The sequence below is a fragment of the Globicephala melas genome, chromosome 5, assembly GCF_963455315.2.
Source record: "Globicephala melas chromosome 5, mGloMel1.2, whole genome shotgun sequence".
Classification (NCBI taxonomy): Eukaryota; Metazoa; Chordata; class Mammalia; order Artiodactyla; family Delphinidae; genus Globicephala; species Globicephala melas.
This window is the reverse complement of record NC_083318.1, coordinates 126,158,883-126,186,458: the sequence shown is the minus strand read 5'-3', so window position 1 is coordinate 126,186,458 and position 27,576 is coordinate 126,158,883. Positions and strand designations below refer to the sequence as shown.

The 27,576-nt window shown below is 37.3% G+C and overlaps 1 protein-coding gene across 2 annotated transcripts in view; it reads left to right on the top strand.

Moving 5' to 3' along the window:
* BMPR1B (bone morphogenetic protein receptor type 1B) overlaps window positions 1-27,576 on the top strand; it is a 418,596-nt gene that overhangs the window by 174,039 nt on the left and 216,981 nt on the right. Inside the window, exon 1 of one of the 2 annotated variants that reach the window (XM_060299772.1) lies at window positions 18,006-18,125. The exons of the other annotated variant lie outside the window; for it this stretch is intronic. The gene's annotated coding sequence lies outside the window, so the exon portion shown is untranslated. Of the gene's footprint in view, window positions 1-18,005; window positions 18,126-27,576 lie in introns of those variants that run through there. 2 annotated transcript variants of the gene reach the window in all.

The following is a 27,576-nucleotide window of genomic DNA, read 5'->3' as shown; positions in this document are numbered from 1 at the left end:
TAATCCGTTCATCCATAGTTACTGTTGCACTGACAATTACTGGTAAACTTGGATGATCTGCACACAACCAACACAAGTCCCAGTCTTGGTGCCCAAGAAAGGGGCAGTAAAAGCGGTGGTGGACAGACCAGTTCATTCACTCCTTGATGAATTGATTTGCTTCCAAACCTGCATTAATGCATTTACATTTTCAACTAAATTCTGCAAATACTGACATTGTTACTATGATCAAATCATTAGGTGCCTCTAGATGAGAAATAGCTGTGGCACATTTCCTGTCCCTCATGGAGCCGATGGATTACTAATGGCATTATGTAAAAGCAAAAATAAACAATGTTGAAGATAAATGTAGAAACTATACAAGACACAGTGTTCTATGAGGGCGTGGTCAGAGGTAGGTGGGGAAAGATAAAATTACGAACTAACCAATGTTTGAGATGATCACTGAAACGTCAGACAGCCTTTTTGGTGAGAGGAGATGGGAAAAAGGGGCATTCAATGGGCAGACATGGCATGAGTAAAGATAGGGAAGTACGACCAGGAAATGGTGGAGAAATGAAGTTTCAGAATAGTAAACCTTAAATAGGTTCTGCATGAAGAAAACTGCCATGTAATGGATCTTAAATGCCAGGCCAAGGAGTGTTCAGTTAATTTTATTGGTAGAGGGGAACCACTCAGGGCTGAAAAAATTGGGACTCTGCTTAGGAAGGACTGGAACACATTCAGAAGTTGCACAGATAGTAAAAAGCTGAACTGCATCGTGGCAGAAGTAATGGAAAGAAAGAGACAAATTCCTGACATATTGAGTATGTGGAATCCATTGTATTTGGCAAATATTTGGGTAAAGAGGATGAGGGAGACTGGTGTTAAGGATAACTCCAAAGTTTTGAGGCTGAGTGTCTCTGGAATGCTGCTTAGTTTATTAACAGAAATTGAGAAGTCAAAGAAGGAGCTGTTTGTGAAGAGAAAACATAGGAATTAGATATAATGAACCTCACACGTGCTTTTTTCCCACAGCTCTAGCAGGAAAAAGTCTTATCTGATGATTAAATGCATGTGTGTGTTTCTTTATATTAGTATCTGCAAGTCATTGTAATTTGCGAAATTCTTATATAAATTTCTTAGATTTGGAGTTATATGCAAAAACGTGTGAAGTGCATGATGGCAGACCAATTACATTTTATTTTTTAATTTTTTTTTTTATACAGCAGGTTCTTAGCAGTCATCCATTTTATTCACATCAGTGTATACATGTCAATCCCAATCTCCCAATTCATCCCCTCATTCCCCCCCAACCCTCCACAGCCTTCCCCCCTTGGTGTCCATACGTTTGTTCTCTACATCTGTGTCTCAATTTCTGCCCTGCAAACTGGTTCATCTGTACCATTTTTCTAGGTTCCACATACATGCATTAATATACAGTATTTGTTTTTCTCTTTCTGACTTACTTCACCCTGTATGACAGTGTCCAGATTTCATCCACGTCTTGACAAATGACCCAATTTCGTTCCTTTTTATGGCTGAGTAATATTCCATTGTATATATGTATCACATCTTCTTTATCCATTCGTCTATCGATGGGCATTTAGGTTGCTTCCGTGACCTGGCTTTGTAAGTAGTGCTGCAATGAACATTGGGGAGCATGTGTCTTTTGACTTACGGTTTTCTCTGGGTATATGCCCATTAGTGGGATTGCTGGGTCATATGGTAATTCTATTTTTAGTGTTTTAAGGAACCTCCATACTGTTCTCCATAGGGGCTGTATCAATCTACATTCCCACCAACAGTGCAAGAGGCTTCCCTTTTCTCCACACCCTCTCCAGCATTTGTTGTTTGTAGATTTTCTGATGATGCCCACTCTAACTGGTGTGAGGTGATATGTCATTGTAGTTTTGATTTGCATTTCTCTAATAATTAGTGATGTTGAGCAGCTTTTCATGTGCTTCTTGGCCATCTGTATGTTTTCTTTGGAGAAATGTCTATTTGGGTCTTCTGCCCATTTTTGGATTGGGTTTTTTTTTTTTTAATGTTGAGCTGCATGAGCTGTTTATATATTTTGGAGATTAATCCTTTGTCTCATGATTCATTTGCAAATATTTTCTCCCATTCTGAGGGTTGTCTTTTTGTCTTGTTTATTGTTTCCTTTGCTGTGCAAAAGCTTTTAAGTTTCATTAGGTCCCATTTGTTTATTTTTGTTTTTATTTCCATTACTCTAAGAGGTGGATCAAAAAAGATCTTGCTGTGATTTATGTCAAAGAGTGTTCTTCCTATGTTTTCCTCTAAGAGTTTTATAGTGTCCAGTCTTACATTTAGGTCTCGAATCCATTTTGAGTTTATTTTTGTGTATGGTGTTAGGGAGTGTTCTAATTTCATTCTTTTACATGTAGCTGTCCAGTTTTCCCAGCACCACTTATTGAAGAGACTGTCTTTTCTCCATTGTATATCCTTGCCTCCTTTGTCATAGATTAGTTGACCGTAGGTGCGTGGGTTTATCTCTGGGCTTTCTATCTTGTTCCATTGATCTATATTTCTGTTTTTGTGCCAGTACCATATTGTCTTGATTACTGTAGCTTTGTAGTATAGTCTGAAGTCAAGGAGTCTGATTCCTCCAGCTCTGTTTTTTTCCCTCAAGACTGCTTTGGCTATTTCGGGGTCTTTTGTGTCTCCATACAAATTTTAAGATTTTTTGTTTCAGTTCTGTAAAAAATGCCATTGGTAATTTGATAGAGATTGCATTGAATGTGTAGATTGCTTTCAGTAGTATAATCATTTTCACAATATTGATTCTTCCAATCCAAGAACATGGTATATCTCTCCGTCTGTTGGTATCATCTTTAATTTCTTTCATCAGTGTCTCATAGTTTTCTACATACAGGTCTTTTGTCTCCCTAGGTAGGTTTATTCCTAGGTATTTTATTTTTTTTGTTGCAATGGTAAATGGGAGTGTTTCCTTAATTTCTCTTTCAGATGTTTCATGATTAGTGTATAGGAATGCACGTGATTTCTGTGCATTAATTTTGTATCCTGCAACTTTAACAGATTCATTTTTTAGCTTTAGTAGTTTTCTGGTGGCATCTTTAGGATTCTTTATGTATAGTAACATGTCATCTGCAAATAGTGACAGTTTTACTTCTTCTTTTCCGATTTGGATTCCTTTTATTTCTTTTTCTCCTCTGATTGCCATGGCTAGGACTTCCAAAACTATGTTGAATAATAGTGGTGAGAGTGGACAACCTTGTTTTGTTCCTGATCTTAGAGGAAATGCTTTCAGTTTTTCATCATTGAGAATGATGTTTGCTGTGGGTTTGTCGTATATGGCCTTTATGATGTTTAAGTAGGTTTCCTCTATGCCCACTTTCTGGAGAGTTGTTATCATAAATCGGTGTTGAATTTTCTCAAAAGCTTTTTCTGCATCTATTGAGATGATCGTATAGTTTTTATTCTTCAATTTGTTAATATGGTGTATCACATTGATTGATTTGTGTATATTGAAGAATCCTTGCATTCCTGGGATAAATCCCACTTGATCATGGTGTATGATCCTTTTAATGGTTGTTGGATTCTGTTTGCTAGTATATTGTTGAGGATTTTTGCGTCTGTGTTCTTGAGTTATATTGCTATGTAATTTTCTTTTTTTGTAGTATTTTTGTCTGGTTTTGCTATCAGGGTGATGGTGGACTCACAGAATGAGTTTGGGAGTGTTCCTTCCTCTGCAGTTTTTTGGAAGAGTTTGAGAAGGATGGGTGTTAGCTCTTCTCTGAATGTTTGATAGAATTCACCTGTGAAGCCATCTGGTCCTGGACTTCTGTTTGTTGGAAGATTTTAAATCACAGTTTCAATTTCATTACTTGTGATTGGTCTGTTCATATTTTCTTCTTGGTTCAGTCTTGGAAGGTTATACCTTTCTAAGAATTTGTCCATTTCTTCCAGGTTGTCCATTTTATTGGCATAGAGTTGCTTGTAGTAGTCTCTTAGGATGCTTTGTATTTCTGCAGTGTCTGTTGTAACTTCTCCTTTTTCATTTCTAATTTTATTGATTTGAGTCCTCTCCCTCTTTTTCTTGATGAGTGTGGCTAATGGTTTATCAATTTTGTTTATCTTCTCAAAGAACCAGCTTTTAGTTTTATTGATCTTTGCTATTGTTTTCTTTGTTTCTATTTCATTTATTTCTGCTCTGATCTTTATGATTTCTTTCCTTCTGCTAGCTTTGGGTTTTGTTTGTTCTTCGTTCTCTAGTTCCTTTAGGTGTAACGTTAGGTTGTTTACTTGAGATTTTTCTTGTTTCTTGAGGTAGGCTTGTATAGCTATAAACTTCCCTCTTAAAACTGCTTTTGCTGCATCCCATAGGTTTTGGATCGTCGTATTTTCATTGTCATTTGTCTCTAGGTATTTTTTGATTTCCTCTTTGATTTCTTCAGTGATCTCTTGGTTATTTAGTTTAGCCTCCATGTGTTGTGTTTTTTTTGCTTTTTTCCCTGTAATTGATTTCTAATCTCATAGCATTGTGGTCAGTAGAGATGCTTGATATGATTTCAATTTTCTTAAATGTACTGAGGCTTGATTTGTGACCCAAGATGTGATCTATCCTGGAGAATGTTCTGTGCGCACTTGAGAAGAAAGTGTAATCTGTTGTTTTTGGATGGAATGTACTGTAAATATCAATTAAATCTATCTGGTCTATTGTGTCATTTAAAGCTTGTGTTTCCTTATTAATTTTCTGTTTGGATGATCTGTCCATTGGTGTAAGTGAGGTTTTAAAGTCCCCCACTATTACTGTGTTACTGTCGATTTCTTCTTTTATAGCTGTTAGCAGTTGCCTTCTGTACTGAGGTGCTCCTATGTTGGGTGCATATATATTTATAATTGTTATATCTTCTTCTTGGATTGATCCCTTGATCTTTACGTAGTATCCTTCCTTGTCTCTTGTAACATTTTTTATTTTAAAGTCTATTTTATCTGATCTGAGGATTGCCACTCCAGCTTTCATTTGGTTTCCATTTGCATGGAATATCTTTTTCCATCCCCTCACTTTCAGTCTGTATGTGTCCCTAGGTCTGAAGTGGGTCTCTTGTAGGCAGCGTATATATATGGGTCTTCTTTTTGTATCTATTTGGCAAGCCTGTGTCTTTTGGTTGGAGCATTTAATCCATTCACTTTTAAGGTAATTATCGATATTTATGTTCCTATGACCCTTTTCTTAATTGTTTTGGGGTTTTTTTGGTAGGTCCTTTTCTTCTCTTGTGTTTCCCACTTAGAGAAGTTCCTTTAGCATTTGTTGTAGAGCTGGTTTGGTGGTGGTGAATTCTCTTAGCTTTTGCTTGTCTGTAAAGCTTTTGATTTTCTATGGAATCTGAAGGAGATCCTTGCCGGGTAATCTTTGTTGTAGGTTCTTCCCTTTCATCACTTTAAGTATGTCATGCCACTTCCTTCTGGCTTGTAGAGTTTCTGCTGAGAAACCAGCTGTTAACCTTATGGGAATTCCCTTGTATGTTATTTGTCATTTTTCCCTTGCTGCTTTCAATAATTTTTCTTTGTCTTTAATTTTTGCCAATTCGATTACTATGTGTCTCGGCATGTTTCTACTTGGGTTTATCCTGTATGTGACTCTCTGCACTTCCTGGACTTGGGTGGCCATTTCCTTCCCCATGTTAGGGAAGTTTTCGACTCTCATCTCTTATTTTCTCGGGTCCTTTCTCTCTCTCTTCTCCTGCTGGGACCCCTATAATGTGAGTGTTGTTGTGTTTAATGTTGTCCCAGAGGTCTCTTAGGCTGTCTTCATTTCTTTTCATTCTTTTTTCTTTATTCTGTTCCACAGCAGTGAATTCTACCATTCTGTCTTCCAGGTCACTTATCCATTTTTCTGCCTGAGTTATTCTGCTATTGATTCCTTCTAGTGTATTTTTCATTTCAGTTATTGTATTGTTCATCTCTGTTTGTTCTTTAATTTTTCTAGATCTTTGTTAAGCATTTCTTGCATCTTCTTGATCTTTGCCTCCATTCTTTTTCTGAGGTCCTGGGTCATCTTCCCTATCAATATTCTGAATTCTTTTTCTGGAAGATTGCCTATCTCCACTTCATTTAGTTGTTTTTCTGGAGTTTTATCTTGTTCATTTATCTGCAATATAGCCCTTTGCCTTTTCATCTTGTCTTTCTGTCAATGTGTTTTTTGTTCCACAGGCTGCCGGATTGTAGTTCTTCTTGCTTCTGCTGTCTGCCGTCCGGTGGATGAAGCTATCTAAGAGGTTTGTCCAATTAAATTTTTTTAATATCTTTTTAAAATTTATTATTTTTTCTTGAAGTATAGTTGATTTATAATGTGGTAGTTTCTGGTGTACAGCAAAGTGATTCAATTATATAAATATAGATATATGTAGTATATGTATCTATATACTATACTATATATTATGTACTATATATGTAGATATATATACTATATCTCTATATCTTCTTTTTCAGGTTCTTTTCCATTATAGGTTATTTACAAGATATTGAATATAGTTCCCTGTGCTATGCAGTAGATCCTTGTTGGTTATCTATGTGATATGTAGTTGTGTGTATCTGTGAATCCCCAACTCCTAATTTATCCCTTCCCCCTTACCCTTTGGTAACCATAAGTTTGTTTCTATGTCTGTCATTCTGTTTCTGCTTTGTAAATAAGTTTATTTGTATCCTTTTTTTTAGCTGCTGCAGATAAGCGATACCATATGATATTTACCTTTCTTTGGCTGATTTACTTCACTTATATGGTAGTCTCTGGGTCCATCCATGTTGCTCAAATGGCATTTTTCATTCTTTTTATGGCTGAGTAATATTCCATTGTATGTATGTACCGCATCTTCTCTATCCACTCATCTGTCGATGGACGTGTAGCTTGCTTCCATGTCTTGGCTATTGTAAAAAGTGCTGCTATGAACAGACCAGTTGCGTTTTAACCTTGGTAAACTAAGAACAGTTCAAAGGTTTGAGACCTCAGTCTAATATCTGGATGATTCTTCTGTGACAGCAGTAGGTGGGGTCCACCTCTTGCTGTGTTCTCACGCAAATGAAAGGCTTAAATTTTTTTTCGAGAAGTTCTACAGTAAAACAAGAGGAGAATATTGTTTGGCCAGGTGCTGTGGAAATAAACAGCTGGCTAGGAGTACTTTTTTCTTTTTTATTGTATGTTTCAGGTGTACAGCATTATAATTCAACATCTGTATACATTACAAGGTGATCACCACCACAAGTTTAATTACCCTCCATAACCATATAGTTGACCTCCTTCACCTGTTTCGCCTGCCTCAGGCACTATTCCCTTTTGGCCATAGGTATTAGAACATATTTGGAAGATGTGTAAAATTGGGTCCTTGCTTTTGCTTTTTGATCTTTGGTTCATACCAGCTACTTTACCTGCTTATATCTTTATAAGCCCTTGGATGTATCAATTTTATTTACAAATGATAACATGGAATTCTTTAATTCTTTTTTTTATAATTTTTTTAAAAATTTTGATTTTGTCTGTGTTGGGTCTTCGTTGCTGTGCACAGGCTTCTCATTGGGGTGGCTTCTCTTGTTGTGGAGCAAAGGCTGTAGGTTCATGGGCTACAGTTGTAGCACATGGGCTCAGTAGTTGCTGTGTGCGGGCTCTAGAGCATGCAGGCTTCAGTAGTTGTGGCACGCAGGCTCAGTAATTGTGGCTCTTGGGCTCTAGAGTGCAGGCTCAATAGTTGTGGCACATGGGCTTAGTTGCTCTGTGGCATGTGGGGTCTTCCTGGACCAGGGATCGAACCCATGTCCCCCGCATTGGCAGGATCGAACCACTGCACCACCAGGGAAGTCCGCAATTCTTTAATTCTTAAAAGCTCCTAGACCTCACTGAAATGTGTAATGGGTAATATAAGCAGACAAGTGAACTCATAATAAATACTTCCTGTCCTGCCATTGATATTTAATAATCATGAATTGAACAATGAATTGGGGTAACTTTATTAAGTTACACAGAACCCATGGCATGATTTAGTTTGATATTATATTTGTATTTTATATGTTTTACACTTGACATACAGGCGTATCTTGAAGATATTGTGGGTTCAGTTCCATACTACTGCCATAAAGTGAATATTGCAATAAATTGAGTGACATGATTTTTCGGTTTCCCAGTGCGTATAAAAGTTACGTTTGTACTCTACATGCAGTTTGTTAAGCATGCAATAGCATTATGTCTAAAAAAAATGTATATACCTTAATTAAAAAATATGTTATCACTAAAACGTGCTAACCGTCATCTGAGCCTGCAGCGAGTCATAATACTTTTGCTGGTAAAGGGTCTTTCTTGCCTTGACGTTGATGGCTGCTGACTGACCCACGGGTGTTAGTTGCTAAATTTGGGGGTGGCTCTGGCAGTTTCTTAAAACAGGGCAACAATGAAGTCTGCCAGGTTGATTGACTCTTCCTTTCGTGAATGATTTCTCTGTAGCATGCACTTTACCTACAGTAGAACTGCTTTCAAAATTGAAGTCAGTCCTCTCAAACTGTGCCACTGCTTTATCAACTAAGTTTATGTAGTATTCTAAATCCTTTGTTGTTTCAACAGTCTTCACAGCATCTTCACCAGGAATAGATTCCATCTCAAGAAACCAGTTTCGTTGCTCATCCATAAGAAGCAACTCCTCATCCATTAAAGATTTGTCATGAGATTGCAGCAATTCAGTCGCTTTTTCGGGCTCCACTTCGAATTCTAGTTTTCTTGATATTTCTACCATATCTGCAGTTCATTCTTCCACTGAAGTCTTTATCCATGAGGGTTGGAATCAGCTTCTTCCAAATTCTTGTAAATGTCGTTATTTTGACCTCTTCCCGTGAATCACAGATGTTCTTAACGGCATCTAGAATGGTGAATCTTTTCCAGAAGGTTTTCAGTTGACTTTGCCCAGATCCACCAGAGGAATCACTATCTATAGCAGCTTTAGCCTTATGAAATATATTTCTCAAATAAGACTTGAAAGTCAAAATGACTCGGCGATCCGTGTGCTGCAGAATGGTGGTTGTGTTAGCAGGCATGAAAGCACCATGAATCTCCTTGTACATCTCCATTAGAGCTCTTGAGTGCCCAGGTGCATTGTCAATGAGCAGTTATATTTTGAAAGCAATCTTTTTTTTCTGAGCAGTAGGTCTTAACAGTGGGCTTAAATTATTCAGTAAACCATATTGTAAACAGATGTGCTGTCATCTGGGCTTTGTCCCATTTATGGAGTACAGGCAGAATAGATCTAGTGTAATTCTTAAGACCGTGTGACCTTCGAAATGTTAAGTGAGCATTGGCTTCAACTTAAAGTCACCAGCTGCATTAGCTCCTACCAAGACAATTGGCCTCTCCTCTGAAGCTTTGAAGGCAGGCATTGACTTCTCTCTAGCTGTGAAAGTCATTGATGGCGTCTTCTTCCAGTAGAAGGCTGTTTCCTTTACCCTGAAAATCTGTTGTTTTGTATAGCCACCTTCATGAATTATCTGAGCTAGATCTTCTGGACAAGTTGCTGCAGCTTCTACATCAGCACCTGCTGCTTCACTTTGAATTTCTATGTTATGAAGATGATTTCTTTCCTTAAACCTCGTGAGCCAACCTCTGCTAGCTTCAGACTTTTCTTCCACAGCTTCCTCACCTCTCTCAGGATTTATAGATTTGAAGAGACGTAAGGCCTTGCTCTGGATTAGGTTTTGGTTTAAGGAAATGTTGTGGCTAGTTTGATCTTCTATCTAGACCACTAAAACTTTCTCCATATCAGCAATAAGGCATTTTGTTTTCTTATTATTCATGTGTGTTCACTGGAGTAGCACTTTCAATTTCCTACACGAACTTTTTGCAGTCACAGCTTGGCTGTTTGACACAAAAGGCCTAGCTTTCCACCTGTTTTGGCTTTCAACATGCTTTGTTCAATAAGCTCATTCATTTTAGCTTTTGGTTTAAAGTGAGAGGCTTGCAACTTTTTCTTTCACTTAAAAACTTAGAGGCCATTGTAGGGTTAATAATTGGCCCAATTTCAATACTGTTGTGTCTCAGAGAATAGGGAGATCCAAAGAGAGGGAGACTGGTGGTGGGAGAATGGCCAGTTCGTGGAGTGTTCAGAACACATACAACGTCGATTGATTGTTTGCCATCTTATATGGGCATGGTTCATGGTGCCCCAAGACAATTAGGATAGTAACATCAAAGATCACTAATCACAGATCACCATAACAAAAATAATAATAATGAAAAAAATTGAAATATTTCAAGAATTACCAAAATGTGCCAGAGACATGAGGTAAGCAAAAGCTGCTGGAAAAATGGTGCTGATAGACTTGCTCAATGCAGGGTTGCCACATTCATTCTGTAAAAAATAAAATATCTGTGAAGCACAATAAAGAAAAGTGCAATAAAATGAGATATGCCTGTATTTTCCACATGTTTTAGATAGGAGTAAAGTGACTTTATTTATTCCCTTAAGATTCATTCAAAAAAACCCAAAATGATTTATGACACAACTCATTGAATAGTTTTCATAACACATGTACTTAAAATCTACCAAAGCCAGTGCCTCCTCACAATTCCAGCTTCCTTAGACTGAGGAACATGAAACTTGGCTTAGGTAATGGTTTAAGAGATTCCCAAATAACACAGGGAGTGTCTTAGAGCACTTCTCTTACTTCCCACTGAGGTTTCAATTGTAGTCAAAGCCATCATTATAAACATTCGTTTGGTATTGCCTTGGGGGATTGTGGCATAGTTTAAAAACTTGGACAGGGTGACATGCAGTGGAGAAGTGTAAATTAGGAACAGTTGGAACATTTAATATGTTCCAGGAGCTATGCAGTTTTCTCTATTTCCACATCATATTTGTTCTTCAGTAACTTTTTTTTTTTTTTTCGGTACGCGGGCCTCTCACTGTTGTGGCCTCTCCTGTTGCGGAGCACAGGCTCCGGATGCGCAGGCTCAGCGGCCATGGCTCACGGGCCCAGCCGCTCCGTGGCCTGTGGGATCTTCCCGGACCAGGGCACGAACCTGCGTCCCCTGCATTGGCAGGCGGACTCTCAACCACTGCGCCACCAGGGAAGCCCCTTCAGTAACTTTTGTATTACTCTGTTATCTCACTGCTGAAACTGTCTTTGCAAAGGTCATGAATTACCTCTTGTTGCAAAGTCTGTTGGCCTCTTTCTAATCCTTTTGCAGTATCGCAGGATCATTTGACACTTAGGTGTTCCCTTCTCAAAACTCTGTACTCTGCACTCTCCTAACTCACTTATTACCACCTGTGCTGCTGCTTCCGTTTCCTTTACAGGTTTCTCCACTTCCTCTGCCTCCATTTTTGTTGCTCCCCGGAGTTTATTCTGAGGCTTTCTTTGCTGGCCCTCTCCTGGTTCACTCCGTATACTTCCATGACTTCATTTACCATTATTAAATACTGATGGCGCTTATATTCCTGTTCCCAGAACAGGTCTCCTCCACACACGCCAAACCCTCTTGTATTGTACGATTTCTACAGATCCCCCTTGGAATGGGTTTTCTCAGTTGTCAACAAGGTGATTTCCTTGAATATTTGCATCAAGTGAACCAGTGGTTTTTAAGGTGTTTTTGAAGTTTTTTTGCCCCCCCCCACCCAGATTTGCTTCTTTTTCTATGTTCTTTATCTTAGGAAACCACTGTTGTTCTCCCTGTTGCCAAAACCAGAAACTGAGGAGTTGTCCATGGAGTTTTGACTGCCGTCTGTTTCCTCAACTCAGTTTTTAAATCCTGCCTGTTCTATTTCCGTAATACTTCTTGAGTGTGCCTACCATTCTCTATTTTGATTACTACAGCCTTAGTTAAGGACTCCATCATTTCTCAGTTGAATCACCATAATTGCCTTCTTAACTGGTCTCCCTGCAACCGGTTTTGCTTCTTCCATTCTGGTATCTGATTTATAGTCAAAGTGACTTTTCTAAAACTTGTTCTTGAATGGTTCCACAGAATAAAGTACAAAATCCTCAGTATGGCGCGTGAGGCTCTTGATATATGGTGCTGCTTCAGTCTTTGGATTTTGTATTTCATCATGTGTTGTGTGGTTAACTGCCAGTAGTCGTCAGAACCTGTTCCCCTGGAGCTCAGACCTGCCCTGTTCCCTGCTCTTCCAGGTGAGCCCTCTGTCACTTCCCTGTGCTCCTGTGGCATAGTGTTTAACTCTAAGACAGTAAACTGCAATCATTTGTTTTCTTATTCTTCCTTAAACTTTTTTTTTAAGTATTGATAGATTAGGGACTGTGGCTTTTTTCCATATGTACTTATTGTATTTAGCATATGGCTAATAGATATACAATAAGAATGTTGAATGAATTAATGAGTAACCAAACTAAGATCAATAAAACCTACATTCAACTCGCAAGTACCTTATTGCCTAGTGAGAAGTTTCACAAGTACAAATAATTTTAAAAAGCCATCAACAAACGGTTACAATGTAGTGTGGTAGGAGCTATTAAATGTTGTGTTTTCAAGTAAGAAGTCATTAAACGCTAATATCTCAAGGGACTGTCTCTTGAGGGGATATAATAGAATTAAACAAATTTTCATGGCATTCAACCATGTTTCTTTGAAATGAGGTCTTATTATAACACTTAAGGTATGCAGAGTACTTTAAAGAACGTTTTTATTGACTCTTTAAATCTTTACTCTGTCTTGTGTTTTGTCAGTTTTATGAGGACTCAGCATAAGTGAGGCAGGATGTATTAAGTTTCTAGATATCTTATTTAGCTAGTTGGGACGTATGAGGATCAGAGCTTATTTTTCTTTTCCTTTCTGAAACTACTACAACAATTTCTATTATCTAATAAGATTTCACGTGACTTTATGCTTTATAGTTAATTAGCTAATTACAAGAAATATAGTGTTTTTTTCCTCTGAAGCAATTTAAGAAGACACAATGCATTTTTAAGAACTTGGGCCTATTACTTTTATGATCCCTCAGATTTAAAAATGCCATCATGACATAATTTCCTCGTAACAATGGAGTAAAATATTGCTGAAAAAATTAGTGACAGCTTCTGAATTTTAAAGTTTTAAATGATGTGTGTCATGGGCTTTTAGAATAGTCAGCACTGTGAATATTAACTCTGAGATTTGCAAGGGCAGAATCTGTTTACTTGGTTTTCAAATTGTGTCCCTCAGGGCTCTGGAATTCTGAGGGGTGTCTAAGGAGCCCTGTAGGGAAGCTGAGGAGTAGGTGGGCAGGCTGTGGGTGAACTTCTGTAGCCCTCTTGCATCTTCCACTCTTCTATCATATCTGCTGCCTGTTGGCCTTTATCTGTTATCTGTTGGCCTTTCTTTGTAAAGGATATCATTTAAGGGGAGAAAAACTTTGAAAGTACCTCAAACCGTTGGTTCACGTGGTGCAGATATTCAAGGAAATCACCTTGTGGACAACTGAGATAACCCATGAAAGTAGAAAATGTACAAAACTTTTGCACTAACTGTTCTTTCCATGTGTCACCTACAGTGACATCCTGAAAGACAGTGAAGGGGAGCCGTACATTTAAAAGTGCTAGGCAAGCAGTGTGTCCTGTCTCATCTGTTTTCCATCAAAGACTGTCAGTCACCGCGTGATATTTCCATGGTCTGGTCTTTAGAACCTGTGAACCAGGGCCTGACTAGGTTTAGGGGGAGCTCGAGGTGGAAATTTTGGGGTTGGGAGAAACAGAATTTTAATTCTTCTTACGAGCAAGGGAAAGGGTTGACGATCTTGCCAGTTTCATGGTGTTCACATCATAAGCCGAAGTACTTTATGCCGGGAAGCTGAGGGTCAGGTCATAGTTTTATAGATTTTGGCCAAAGGCAGTTCCAAGAGAAAAGTAAATGTTTAAAGGTGCTGACCATTACCCGAACTTATTCTTCCATTCTTTTGGTCCCTTTCTTCTCTCCCCTGCCCCAAATAGGCTTATCCTAGGTGCAAAATTCAGGTCACTACCATGGTAACCACACAAATAGAACAAAAAAGAGTGATGTTTGCTTTAATTTCATAATGATGGAAGGAAAACTACACAAGGAGATGCTTAGAGGTGATACAGATGATGGTATAAAAATCTGTCTATAAGAGAGAGGTTGGAATGGACTTTGCCCACAAAATAATTTATTATCTTAAGAAGCAGAATCTAGGGAGTAACTGCATCTTTTTAAACACTTTAAAAAGTTGGCAGTGTTGATTCAAAGTGCTATTTAAAAACCCACTTTTAAAATGACATGTTTTGGGGAAACTGTAACTGTCAGTTTGAAGGATGGGATTCTTTTCAGCAGAGCTTGTACAAATATCCATTGCTGTATGTGAGGCAGGTTTAAGGTAGTTTATCATAAATAAATGAGTTTGTCAAATATATACGTACACACACACCCTTTTTTGGCCTCAGAGAAGAAATTCCAAGGCCATAGATACAGAAATGTTGTGCATTTTTACAATACATGTCACAGATAAGTAGAAATTTGATTAATACACATATTAAGAGGAGACAGTTTAAGAACAGGGATTAATCATACCTGGGACAAAGATAGTATTGGAGGTTATCACGATTTGTGGACTTGGTTGGACTTGGGGGTCTTAGGCAGTGGTTGAGGGGGACATCACTGAGAAATATCTAACTCATCCTTTGTTCCACTGATGACTTATACAAGGAACATTATCTTCAATTGTGGTCAACTCCACTTGGCTCAAACTATTACAGTAGCTACTATAGCTTCGTTTCTAATTATAAAAGCATTATATTTTTGTGATTAGAGTTGTGTTCAGTTCTACTACCCAAAGATAACCTCTGTGAACATGTTGGTGTGTCTTTTTTTCCTCTTTTTTGTATGACTGTGCATATTATGTACAAAAGATGGATATGTTTTCATATAATGTGCATATATATTAAAATTGGAATCAAACTATGCATATAGTTTTTGTATAGGTTTTGTACACTGCATTTTTATTCAGTTCTTCCTTATGTGCCTGCCGTAATCTAGGAATTTTCCTGTCCCATTAAATTTTCCTTGAAAGCATGACATTCAATGACTTTTTTTTTTTTTTTTTTTTTTTTTTTGCCGTACGCGGGCCTCTCACTGTTGTGGCCTCTTCCGTTGCGGAGCACAGGCTCTGGACGCGCAGGCCCAGCAGCCATGGCTCACGGGCCCAGCCGCTCCGCGGCACGTGGGATCCTCCCGGACCGGGGCACGAACCTGTGTCCTCTGCATCGGCAGGCGGACTCTCAACCACTGCGCCACAAGGGAAGCCCTCAATGACTTCTTAGTATTCTATTATATCATAATTTATTGAAATATCTTCTTATTGTTAGACATTGTTTTAGCTTTTTGCTATTACAAATACTATTATTATTTTTTACCTCTAGAACTCTTTTCTGTTTGAACATATCTGATTATTTCCTGAAGAAAAACTCTTAAGAAATGTAATTATAAATTTTAATAATCCTCAATTTAATGGCACTGTGTTTGGGGAGAATTAGGTGAACCTAAACTCTCATAGAGCCCAAATAATAGGATATTCAGGAGAAAATGGTAAGCCACAGTTACTCTGATTGCCTTTTCAGTAATCCAGCATTCTGATTGGATTTTAAATGGCCTGGTCTTTAACATCACTTTAATGTAGGTGTATCCAGGTTCTAACATAGTGTGGTTGCTCAGTATGTAACAGATATTTGTTTTGACAGATAGTGTCATTAGAAACTGAGTCATTCATTTCTTGTTACTGTTCTCAGAGTTACCTGAGACAGTCTGAACACCCAATGCTCATGCACAGAACAGCTTTTAGACCCTAATATCTTACACACATCTGGGTCACTGATGCTGTGAAAACATTCAACTTTACCATGACCCCCTGAATAAAAGAAAAGGAAAAATTTAAGAGAAAAGAAAATTCCTACATAGTGCAGAGGTATTCTATTGTGCTCTAGGATAATCAACAAATTTTGCTTTTACTGTTGAATTTCAAACTATGTCTGGTATGTTGTTCTTTTGGATGTACCTTGCAGTAGCTATTGGCTATAAGGTGAAAGATAACTGGTAGTTCTCTCTCTCCCTCCCTCCCTTTCCCTCTTTCCCTCTGTGCGTTTGTGTTCGTGTCTCATGTCTGTTTTTTCAAATACGCGATTTGGTTCATTTCAGTCATTTTTAGCATCCACAAATATTTAGTCAAGTATTTAATCATCTCGTGAAATACCTCACAGATTCGTCCTATGACATAAGTGGTTTCTCTTCAGTGCTAAGTCATAGCAAATTATCATCTTTTTTTAGGTTGATTTTGTAGAGTGGTAAATGCTATTTAAATTTCACTTCAATATGAAGCCATTTATTTTTCTCCTAATCACTTAAAATAGCAAGAACCAATCAACTGAAGTTTTTCTCCTTTTTATGAATACATCAGTCTACTCCAGACTCACGTGCATGTCTCTGCCTTTAGGTCAGTGGGAACTTTTCCCAGCTATGTGTTTTTTTTTTCCCCCCCTTCATTCCTAATTTCTCTCAGGAACAAATGGCAGCATAGTTAAATGTTAGAAACTTGTTGCTGAAGGTGCTAACCTAAACATCAGTGCCAGGATACGACTGAAACTTAATAGACTAATTAATTTGTCCACTGCACCTCTGACCTGGGAATTATGTACAATGGGCTATACTTTCAGAACTGAGAGTCTGGGATCCTAAATAGAGAAAATGCAACTTTTGTGTGCTTTACACATCAACATGCAATTAATATTGGGTTCTTTTAGGAAACAGATTCTGAAAATGTAGCTTTATCCCATCGCATGTTTTGGAAGTAAGATACTACAAGGTTCTGTGTGCCTTTTTGTTTCAGTTTCCTTCTTTTATATTTTATAGTAGTACTGAACAAAGCCCTCACATTATTTGATCCAAATATCCTTCTGACCTCCAGAGGAGCCAACTTATATAGACTCCCACAATTTCTGTATTATCTGTTCCAGTGTAGTATGCTCATTAACAACCACAGTCACTCCTAGAAAAAAATAGGAACTTGACGCTTGAGTGACATTTAAAAAAAGTGTTTATGTTATGAATTCCTGACTCTGCTATTTATGCTTCTATCAGTAAGAAGATTAACTTTATTAATTTTATTTCCCCTTATATTCCTTTTCTCCCTTCTTCATTTTAGAGACAGTTTAAATATTCTTCAAGGGCGGTTAACATTTGACTGCCACTGAATTCACTATCAGTGCTGGATAGAAGCCAAAATGAAAAAAATCTGTTTATGTTAGCCTGTCAATGTCTGGTTATGCATCTCTCTGGGTCTTGTGAACTCACAGAAGTACCAAATAAACCCTTTTCTGTTAGGATTTTATTTACAGCAGAGTTTTAATATTTTGGTAGTTTGTGGATTTGGAAGCACTCATTAGGCCACCAAATGTCTGTTGAGCACAGGGCACGCACTCTTCTAGACACTGCTGATAAAGTGGTGAACAAGACTGTTGCTTCCCAGCTCTACGGAGGCTCACGGTCCAGTAGCAATAGTCATACACAAAGAGTAATAATGTAACTCAAGACAAGGCTGCTTATTATGTACACAGTGAAACAAGCTGAAAGGACAGAGAGTGACTGGAAGGTGTGTGAGATGCTGTTGTAGCCAAAATATTCAGTGAATAGCTTTCAGGGAGGCAGTATTGGAGCTGAGAACTAAAGGATGAGGTGGTAGCCTTTGGGTAGATGCCGTTTTCATTCGGTTATTGGCAGTCACTTTACCAAAAGGAAAATGCAAGATTTCATATACTTTTCAGTGAAGGCGTAGTGCATAGATATAGTAGATGCTCACAGGATATTAGGATGAACAGAATAAATAGATACTGGCATATGAATTGAGAGGAAAATGCTTTACCTTTCTAAAGTTATGTTGCTTCCAGTAGTGGAGTGAAAGTTTTAGGTTTTGTGTGCATGTTGTTGTTGAAATGTAATGTGAACCTCACATTGCATTTTTTTTCCGTTTATTTACTTGTTTAATAGGTTTCAGCGTGGTCAAGAGAGTGAATGTATCTGACGTGGATGCACTGCGCATAATCATCAAGAACGTTGTTTACTTCAGTTATCAGTGGCCTGTTTATCTGGTTGGTATCCGAAGCAAGTCAGATTTGCCATGATACTTCACCTCATGGTAATTAAATCATTGATTTTAAGGGAAGAACCATAAAATGAGTTTGTGTGTCAAGTTATACAGGCAATTCACCATATGTCTAACCAGGTCACATAAAGGTTAGTTAAGGTGTTAAAGCAGTAATCTGAAATCTGGGGTAGGGGCTAAAGGGGAGGTACTAGTGAAGGCGGGAAGTCAAGTTGTATAGAGGCCAAACAGAAAGAGTGACGTAGACTCTGTTTACTGCCTTGAAGTGAATTTTCTTTGTACCCATTTCAAAAGAAAACCTGATGAACAGGTATGTTGGCAGTGTCTTCACTTTGACAGGTTGGGGTGGGTGGGGGAGATGGAATTCTGTTATCTCTGCACACTTAGTGTTTGAAAGACATTCCAAGATCAGTAGGTGGATAAACTTGGTTTCCAGTTGAGGTTTTAAAATGTTCATCTTGGCCTGTTTTTTCTTGTTTATACATTGAGAACTACAGTTATAAAGATAGAAGAAATATTTATTCACAAACTAAGAATGGATTGGACTTCCAGTAAAGATTCATGTTAAATGTCCACGTCGCACAGTCTTTCCTTGGCTTGCCTCTCTTCTCACTCAGTTTGTTTTCATCCACACCTATACTTTCAGTGATCATGATTCCATTTCTTGCACCCCTTTTCTCATATCCTCATCATTTCTCAGTTATACTTTAAAATAGCTTCCTAACATCTGTCTACTTTTCCCCTTTCCAAACTGTCTACCATTTCAGGAGCAGCAGGGATATCTGATCCTACCACGCTCTCATCCATGACCTTTAATGCTTCCAGGATTACATCCTGTAGCATACAGGGCCCTTCAGCTTCATCAAATCCTTACCTGCCATTCTGTCCTTGTCACTGCCCTTTCCCTCCCTACATTATAGCCTATTGACTTTTAGTGGTTCCTCAGTTTATCTGCTGGCTCATTCATTCATGATTCTGTCCTTTGGCACAGTGCTGCTTCCTCTTTCTGGAATGTCATTCCTACCTCTTCTCTTGTTTGCCTGGCGAAGTTTTATTTATCCTTCATGATACTATTTGAAGGAAATATTTTTTCGTCTGTGATACTTCCCTTGGCAGAGTTTGGTTCTTCCCCTCTGTCTTCTCCTAATGCCTTGACTACATCTCTGATTTGATTCTCAATGTAAATGTTTTCATGGCTCCCTCACAGTACTCAGTAAACCCTTTGGGGACAGACACCGCCTTCTGTTTTCCTCTTCATCCCCAGCCTTCAACGCACTAGCTAGCAGTGATACAGCTGTCATGCACTGAATGAATAAATTGATAACTGCTTTGTGTTTTAGCACCATGCTATTTATAGTGTAGGAAAAATTCTAAGAATATGATGTAGTTCCTGTTTTCAATCAGGTTGTGATTTTATTTGGTGGACAAGATGTAAACACATGAAATAATTGGGAACACAAGATAAAGCATAGTATACAAAGGAATTATGTGTATTTTAAAAGTTTAACATATACACACATAATACACATGGTGGTTTGGAGGAAGGGCAAAGATCAAGTTTAAGTTATGAGATAAGCTTCTTGGACTAGATAAAAGTTTCATGGGATAGTGAGGGAGTTGAGGTTGGTTCGTGGTCTGAGGCATGAGCAAAGTGTTGGTTATTGGATTGATGAGTCCTTTTCCTGTGCATGTTTTGTCTAGCTTATTTTTAGTAAGTCTTAGATAGGTTTACTGTATAGGCAAATGTTGAATATTTTTATTTTGTAAAGGGCCAAAAATCAAATAGGGGAAATTAGAACAATGCATGAAAGTTGAGGTGGATACTAGGTATGTATTGGAAAGGGATTAATGCATATGAAACAGAATCTGGGCTGAATAAAGTTCTACAGGCAGATGCCCAAGTAGGAAATGGAATGATTGACAGAATCATCTTATAATGGCAGTGAGGTAAGACCTCTCTTTAGCTTGCTTCTAAAGAATAGTTGTGAACAGTATTTACTGGGGTCAAAGATGTTATGTCTAGAACATTCTTTACCCTCATGGGGAAAATGAAAAGAAAACCAGAGATAACAAAAACAAGCCAAATTCATTAGTTATCAGGGGAACAGTGAGAAAGGGTTTAAACTGAGTTGGGGCACGACTGTTTGATGGGAGAGAAACCATCTTCCTGGGGAGTCAAAAGAGAGAATACCAGTGGGAAGGTGTAGAAGGTTCACAAATTGAGCAAGTAATTATGTAGGGCTCTAAAGGCTGAAATCTATAACCACAATGTTTAACTATACATTTCTCACTTGTCTATTAGTTTCCTGAGTACATTGAAGATAATGCTGCCTCAGCCTAGGATATGTGAGGCAGAAAGAAAGTTAGGGAACTCTAAGCCATGTTGTTTCCCTTGGGTCCTGAGGTCCCTGGCTAGTCATCTCCTCTGCACATTCCATAGTCTTCCTATGTGCATTTTGTAGATGATGTTCAGAGTTTTTAGTTGTCGTTGTCTAGTGGGAGAAACAGGAAGAAATACTTATATCCATCTCAGTCCAGAATCACTTATAATTTTTAAAGCTCCTGTTTGGTCCTTGCAATTTAGGATTAGAGCGTGCTGAATTGATAGCTTTTCAAACATAGGGAGGTAGTAGTGGCTTCAAGTTGCTGCGTATTTCTAGGCACCAAAAGACAGACTCTGATAATAGCTACATTTACCATATGCCAAACCCTCTTTTAAAGCACATCATAATTTCCACAATACACTGTTTCTACCTCAACCCTATGTTGAAGGGAAACTAGGGCAAAGAGAGGTTTTTAAGCTTTGCCCAAGACCCCAGACCATCTGATAACATAAACTCAACTTTTAGTCACTGTGTCCCCTTTACTGTTTGACGAATACATTTTTTTTAGGACTCTGGCATCGTAAATTGGGAATCACCAACTTTCAGCAAAGGATTAAGGAAATTGGTGATGGAACCAGAAGCTTAAAGTGATAGATTGAGAATTCTGTATGTGAGCCAAAAAGAACTACAACTACAAATTTAAGTTTTTCCCACACTTCTCCTTTGCGGTAGAATAATTTTTACAGCTTTTATAATTAGGGAGTAACCAACACTATGAGTTAAAACCAGGGTAATAACTGAACTCTTCAACATAGAAGTAATAGTTCTTGACAGTATGGTGGTCTGTGATGTTATTAGGTTGTCATGAAAACTTAAACTACACTTTGAAAGTGGGCCTGAGGGCCCATTGTACTTGCACATTTGTAAATTTTCCTAGACTAATGTAGTATGAGTTTCTTTACTTTGTCAAGTTTGTAAAATTCATAAGCTTTGTCACTTAAAGTCAGGTCCAAAGCAAACTGAAAACTAACATTTGATATCTAGCCATAGCTTTCTTATTTTCTCTTAATTTCTTGCTGGAAACAATCGGCAGAGGTGGCATATTACTAACACAATTTGGTAACATGTAGCAAAAAGTCTCATTTGTTATTTTCCAGTTTTTAGGGTTAGTGGTTATATTTTCAGATTTTCATAGTTTGATATAACTGTTTTTAGATATTACCTAGGAAAATGTCTTGTTTTGGTGTGACACGTTTGAAAGCCAAAGCCATTGTAGGATACTTTTGCCACAATTGAAGGAATCCAGCCGTCCTGTAAGTACCTGGTGAATTTCAACAGTATTCTGGTTAGTCAGTGTGGTCAGTGCTTCAAGTTGAATTGTTTGTTTTGAATCAGATACTATTACAAATTAATCTAATACTACCCTCCCCCCTCTTTTTTTTTTGTCCAGAAACGAAGCCAACAATACTAATGCATGGGGGGGGGTTATTATGATGATGATGTAAAAACCAAACATTTATGAAATAACAAAGCAAGAATTGTTCAAGACACAGACACTGGGTCTGGTTAGTTTTTCCACCTGACTTCTTATAAATTCAGGCTTCTGCAGCATTGCTTATGATATTTTCAACATGTCATAGTTCCTGATGATAAAAATTTCTGTAGTTTTGCCAGAGCTTTAAGTTTTTAAAGATTTTTTTCTTTTGCCTTTATCACAAGTGTTGAACATGTGAAGAAGTAAACATTACTGAGTTGTACAATACGTATGGGCTGAATTTCTATGAGGCTGCTGGATTGCTAGTCAACTTAGGTTATTACTCATTTCAGCGTTTCTTTACCATATCGTTAGCTATGCACTAAGGCCACTGTAATCGCACCAAACTCGTTCCTCTCCTTTATGCTGAATTGAATGTATTACCAAGTTCTGTTACTCATCCTCTTTTGATCTCCGGAGTTCATCCCTAAAGTGCATTCTCGTTTTCATAATCCTCTCAAGGCTTTCATCCTTGAATGACTGGATTTTGGCACAGATAGTTAACTGATTTCTCTGCTTGCTTTTTTCCAACTCCCTGTGGAAAAGTTGATCTGAATTTTAAGGTACATGGTAGTAGGTACATTATAAGGATGCAGTAGATGCTTATTGATTGGTTAGAAACAAGTTCTCAGAGGTAGAAAGTCAGATGCTTTATTCGAATGTTGGAACTTTAATGATTGAAGCCATATTTTATTTATTTTTTTGGTTTGGTGAAAAATCTTATGAAATTCAACTAGGTTCTTTCTTTACACGCCTTCTACACTTTAGTTGTGAAATGTACACTCTGGCTCTCCTATAGGTGATGAAAGAAAAAAAAAGTGCTGGTTATTAACTTTGAGTAAACATTTAGTAGTTCAAAATAGTAAAGTTGAAAGTAATATTTTCTTTACAGAGGTTTTCCATTTTTGTCTGTAAAATGTAGACATTTAAAAAGATTAAAAATTATGGTGAAAGTTGGCAGGTGGTGTGGGCCACATAAACAAGTAAAAGAAAGAAAAATTAGCATGTTATAGTACTTTCTTACATCCGTGAGATTGTTGAATTGAATTGATAACGATTCGTTTTGGGGAGCTTATTTTCAGTGCGTGGCTTTCTGTGCTCAAGAAGAAAAATAAAATGTTAATCTAATTCTAGTTTGTTGCTTTTTCATCAGAGTCTTTGAGCAAATTTAAAATTGTCTGAAAAGTGTGCAGTGAGAGCTGTGTGAACAGTCCTTTGCTTCTGTTGTTTTGTGTTTCACACACCACTCATCCATGCCCAACAGGTGTTCTGCCAGCTGTGCCCAAAACGTTTCACATGATTTAGAATCTGTTTCCACGCTTACCTTGTACAGGGGCTATTTGCTGTAAAAGGAGTTCTCTGATTACATAGTTCTTTGGCACAGGTGAAGGACTAGAAGACAGAAAAGCGAGTCGGATTTGAGTTCTACCTGCCTGTCGTTGTTGCTTCAGAAAGAGGAGGAAGCGGTAGGATGAGGATTGGTTTTCTGTAGCCCTGATGCTGCTCAATTGATTTTTCTTTTCTTCTTCTGTACTTTGGCATGTATATTATATTGTGGCAAGGAAGAACTTAAATGCAGTCAGAGTAACTTTATTTTCACAGCTGCGTGAGGATGCAGTGAAGGAGTTGGAATTCTCAGAGATTTTAGAGCTATGTGGCCTATTAAAATAGAGGAAAAGAATCTCTACATTTCACCACTTCGATGAAGAAGTAAAAAATATGTAAGGTATTTTCTATCTGTGAAGTTAACTGATTAGTGATCATAACTGACTGGGAACATGTAGGAAATTTTGTGAGTATATTGTACTCCTGTCAAGATAGTAAACAAACTTTAGAACTTCAGAATATTTATGTTTCATGCTGCTGAGATTAAACTGTTCTTGGTTTACTTACAATTAATCAACCAAAGAAACAAGTCTCAATAGGCAGTAAATTAAACAGAGCCATTTTCATGCTCATAAGTAGGGTTTGCCTTCAGCCATAAATAATCATGGTTGAAACATTTCATTTTCAAACTGTAGTTATGTGTAACAGATACTATGTTTAAATGTCATCTTATAGCTAATATCACATTTAACTGTTGCTGCCGCTTTATGGTATACCATTATTGTACTGAATTCTAGCCTCAGAGTATAACACCAAATATAAGTGGGTGTTAAGAATTTTTACCTTAGAGTTGCAGGCATACGATAGAGTATGTCCATGCAGATAAAATGGTCATATGTGCAACCCTGAGGATATGTTTGCATTTTGTGAACAAAATAAAACTGATTAGGAGCTAGGGATTGTCTAATACTTTCTCCGCATATCGTACTGTATTGTAGAACAGCTGTGATCTGAAGCACTGCAGTATCCTCAATCAGCAAACCTTCCACTCTGAAACTTTTACTTTTCCCTATTACTAGAAAATAAAACAGCTAGACCTCTTCATTCCAAAGAATATCTCAGTATAATGCAGTAGTCTCGTATGGCGGAGAAAAGAGCTGGCCCCGGAGTCGGTTGTCCTGAATGTGAATTCTCACTCTTCCGTTCACTACTTGTCTTTACCTGTAAATGAGGATAATAATAATAGTACCCAACACATAGGTTTGTTTGAATGTTAAATGAATTAACATGTGTTCAGTGCATAGGACAGCGCCCTGCCTAAGCAAGTCTGGCTGAACTGTCATCATTCAGAGGCTTGGTCCTCCCATACCTGAAGACTGTAGGTTGAGAAATACTATTGTGGGGAAGTGGAACTTCATATATTGTCATTTCTTATGGTTTTCATTTTTAAAGTGAAGGGAATTGAAATGGAGTGCTGCTAAATGAATCGTTTAAGGTTAAACAAGTAATTAGCGGCAGATTTGGAACTGGAATCTAGGCCTTTTTCAGTGTTCGGCATCTGCTCTGTTCTTATCTCAAGAGCATTGAAATAATTTTAATAGTTGTCTTTTGATGCTCAAAATTTCTCTTTTCTTTAATTTTTAATTTCATGAAAATAGTTAAAATGTTGCAGATGTATACAGTAGAAACTATTTAATATTCGTATATCTCTAAAATCCCTTTAAAAATTCTCACTTGGAAAATGGTTTGTATGTCTTGTTATACAAGAATAATAAAATAAGGAAACCAGCCTTCTTTTGTACATCTTCTCTTCTATCTGCCAGGGTCTGGAGCTACTTAACATTCTGTGCCATAACAAGTGATAGCAGTTTTTAAATTCATAGGTTAGCTCTTAAAATTAATAATGTATTATTGCTTTGCATTTCTCTGGAGGCCAGGATTCAATTTATCACACTTCCTGTGTAGATACATATTATAGCTAAAGAGAAATTGTTTCGTTTGTTTAGATGACCTTGTATAGTTTCCTTCAAGAGCCTGATGATTTATATTGTAATTTTTGCAAAGCTTGGTGTTCACAGTAGGGTGTCAGTTAGATGGTGATGTTCGTGCTTTGTGGGTAGTTCCAGTGGTTAAGTGAAGCTTCCTGAAGACAGAACTATAAATATAGGTCCTAATCACCTGCCCTCAGTGATTTTTTTTTTTTGTACTGAACTTTTTTGCCTTATTGTGATGCTACCGCAATGTTTATAGTGCAACCTATATACCTGCATTGGCTGGAGAGATTGAATGGCTTGGCTGTCTGGGACATGTAATAGATTCCAGCCTTTTTCCGTGACATCATTATTATAACAGACTTCTTTGAGAATATGAACAGCAGCTGTGCACTTTGGTGAGTTTTACATTATGAACCATAACAACCTTTTCAGCTCTGTACAAGTGATAGGGCAGCTTGATGCTTAACAAATGAAGCCAGGCTCTGAGCTGTGAAACTGTTAACAGATCTAGTAATGACATGGGCCCCATGTATGGAACATTTCATAATACAACTGGGGAAACCAGGGGTGACCGTCATTTAGCACATTGGCTAAAAGGTTTTTCTCTACCTCTTATTCAGTATAACTTCACAGAATCAATAAGAAATTGACTTGTAGTTTGTGTCAATAGATGTAGCATATCTTCAGTTGAATTTTATTTTGAAAATATCAGGTTTTCCAGCATTTGAGCGTTCCATTTCCAGCCTTTAAATAGAAAAAAAGCAAGTATTATTTTCCTCGAAGGTTAAAAAAAAAGCTTACTTTTACCATAAAGGTAAGAATCTAACGTGATGATATGAAAAAAATATCTTGATTAAAACATCTATGGATTATGTTTGTGTAGGAAAATAAATATATCTATTTCTAATCTGTGTAATAGTAAAGCAGAAATAAATAATTTTAGCAGAGAAATTTATATAACTGTTACAGGCCTACCTTTAAAATTCTTTATTGTATCTTATCAGACTTTTTCTTTATGAATAATAATTTATTACTGTGATTTGCAGTGACAAACTGTATGCCTTCCATGTGTCTGTTTTTTGTTGTAAAAAAATTAATAACTTGGAAATAATGTCTTTTCCTGGGATATGTAAAATTCTGCACAGTGTTTTAAACAAGAAAGATCAAAATTCCTGAGATAGGAAAATTTTTAGAAGAATATCCTTTATAATTCCCTATTTCATTAAAATTTATACTATGAGAATAACAATGATCTCACAAATAATCATGTACAATCCTTGCTAAAAGAAGTGAGTACTTACTGGGCATATACCCAGAGAAAACCATAATTCAAAAAGACACATACATCCCAATGTTCGTTGCAGCTCTGTTTACAATAGCCAGGTCATGGAAGCAACCTAAATGCCCATCGACAGATGAGTGGAAAAAGAAGATGTGGTACATATATACAATGGAATATTACTCAGACATAAAAAGGAACGAAATTGGGTCATTTGTAGAGACGTGGATGGATCTAAAAGAGAAAAATATCGTATATTAACGCATATATGTGGAACCTAGAAAAATGGTACAGACGAACTGGTTTGCAGGGCAGAAATAGAGACACAGATGTAGAGAACAAATGTGTGGACACCAAGGAGGGGGAAGTGGTGGGGTGTGTGTGTGATGAATTGGGAGATTGGGATTGACACATATACACTAATATGTATAAAATGGATAACTAATAAGAACCTGCCATATAAAAAATAAATAAAAATTCAAAAGAAAAGCCACTGATAGAGACCAATGAATATATCCATAAGTATGAATTACCTGTTTTAATATAACAAAAATTGTACCTATTATCTACTCGTAGTTTAAACGTTGAATTTCTGAAATTTCTTTTGGCTTTGTATCAAGCATGTAATCTCCTGTAACAAGAAACTGTAAAGTTGCCTTTTAAAAATATTACTTTTTTTCTAATTGCAAAGGTAATATATTTTAATTATAAATTGTAGCAATAGGTAACATAAAAAATTGATCCCCCCCCATTCAGAGAAAATCAATGTTAATTGTTAGCTAGGGTCTCACATATTTTTTTTCAGTGTACATCCTATGTTTTGAACTTTCTTTTTCTTCCTCTTTATATTTGAGCATCTTTCCACGTCACTACAATAAAGTTCTAAAAGGTGGAATAATGGAAATAGGTGATTTTGAATCTGGTGAAGAAAGACCTTTTAATTGATAGAAAAGAACTATGCTAGTTATCTCTGCCTCTCATTTATATTTTCCTCATATATTAGCATTCAAAGGCAACTATAATTTTT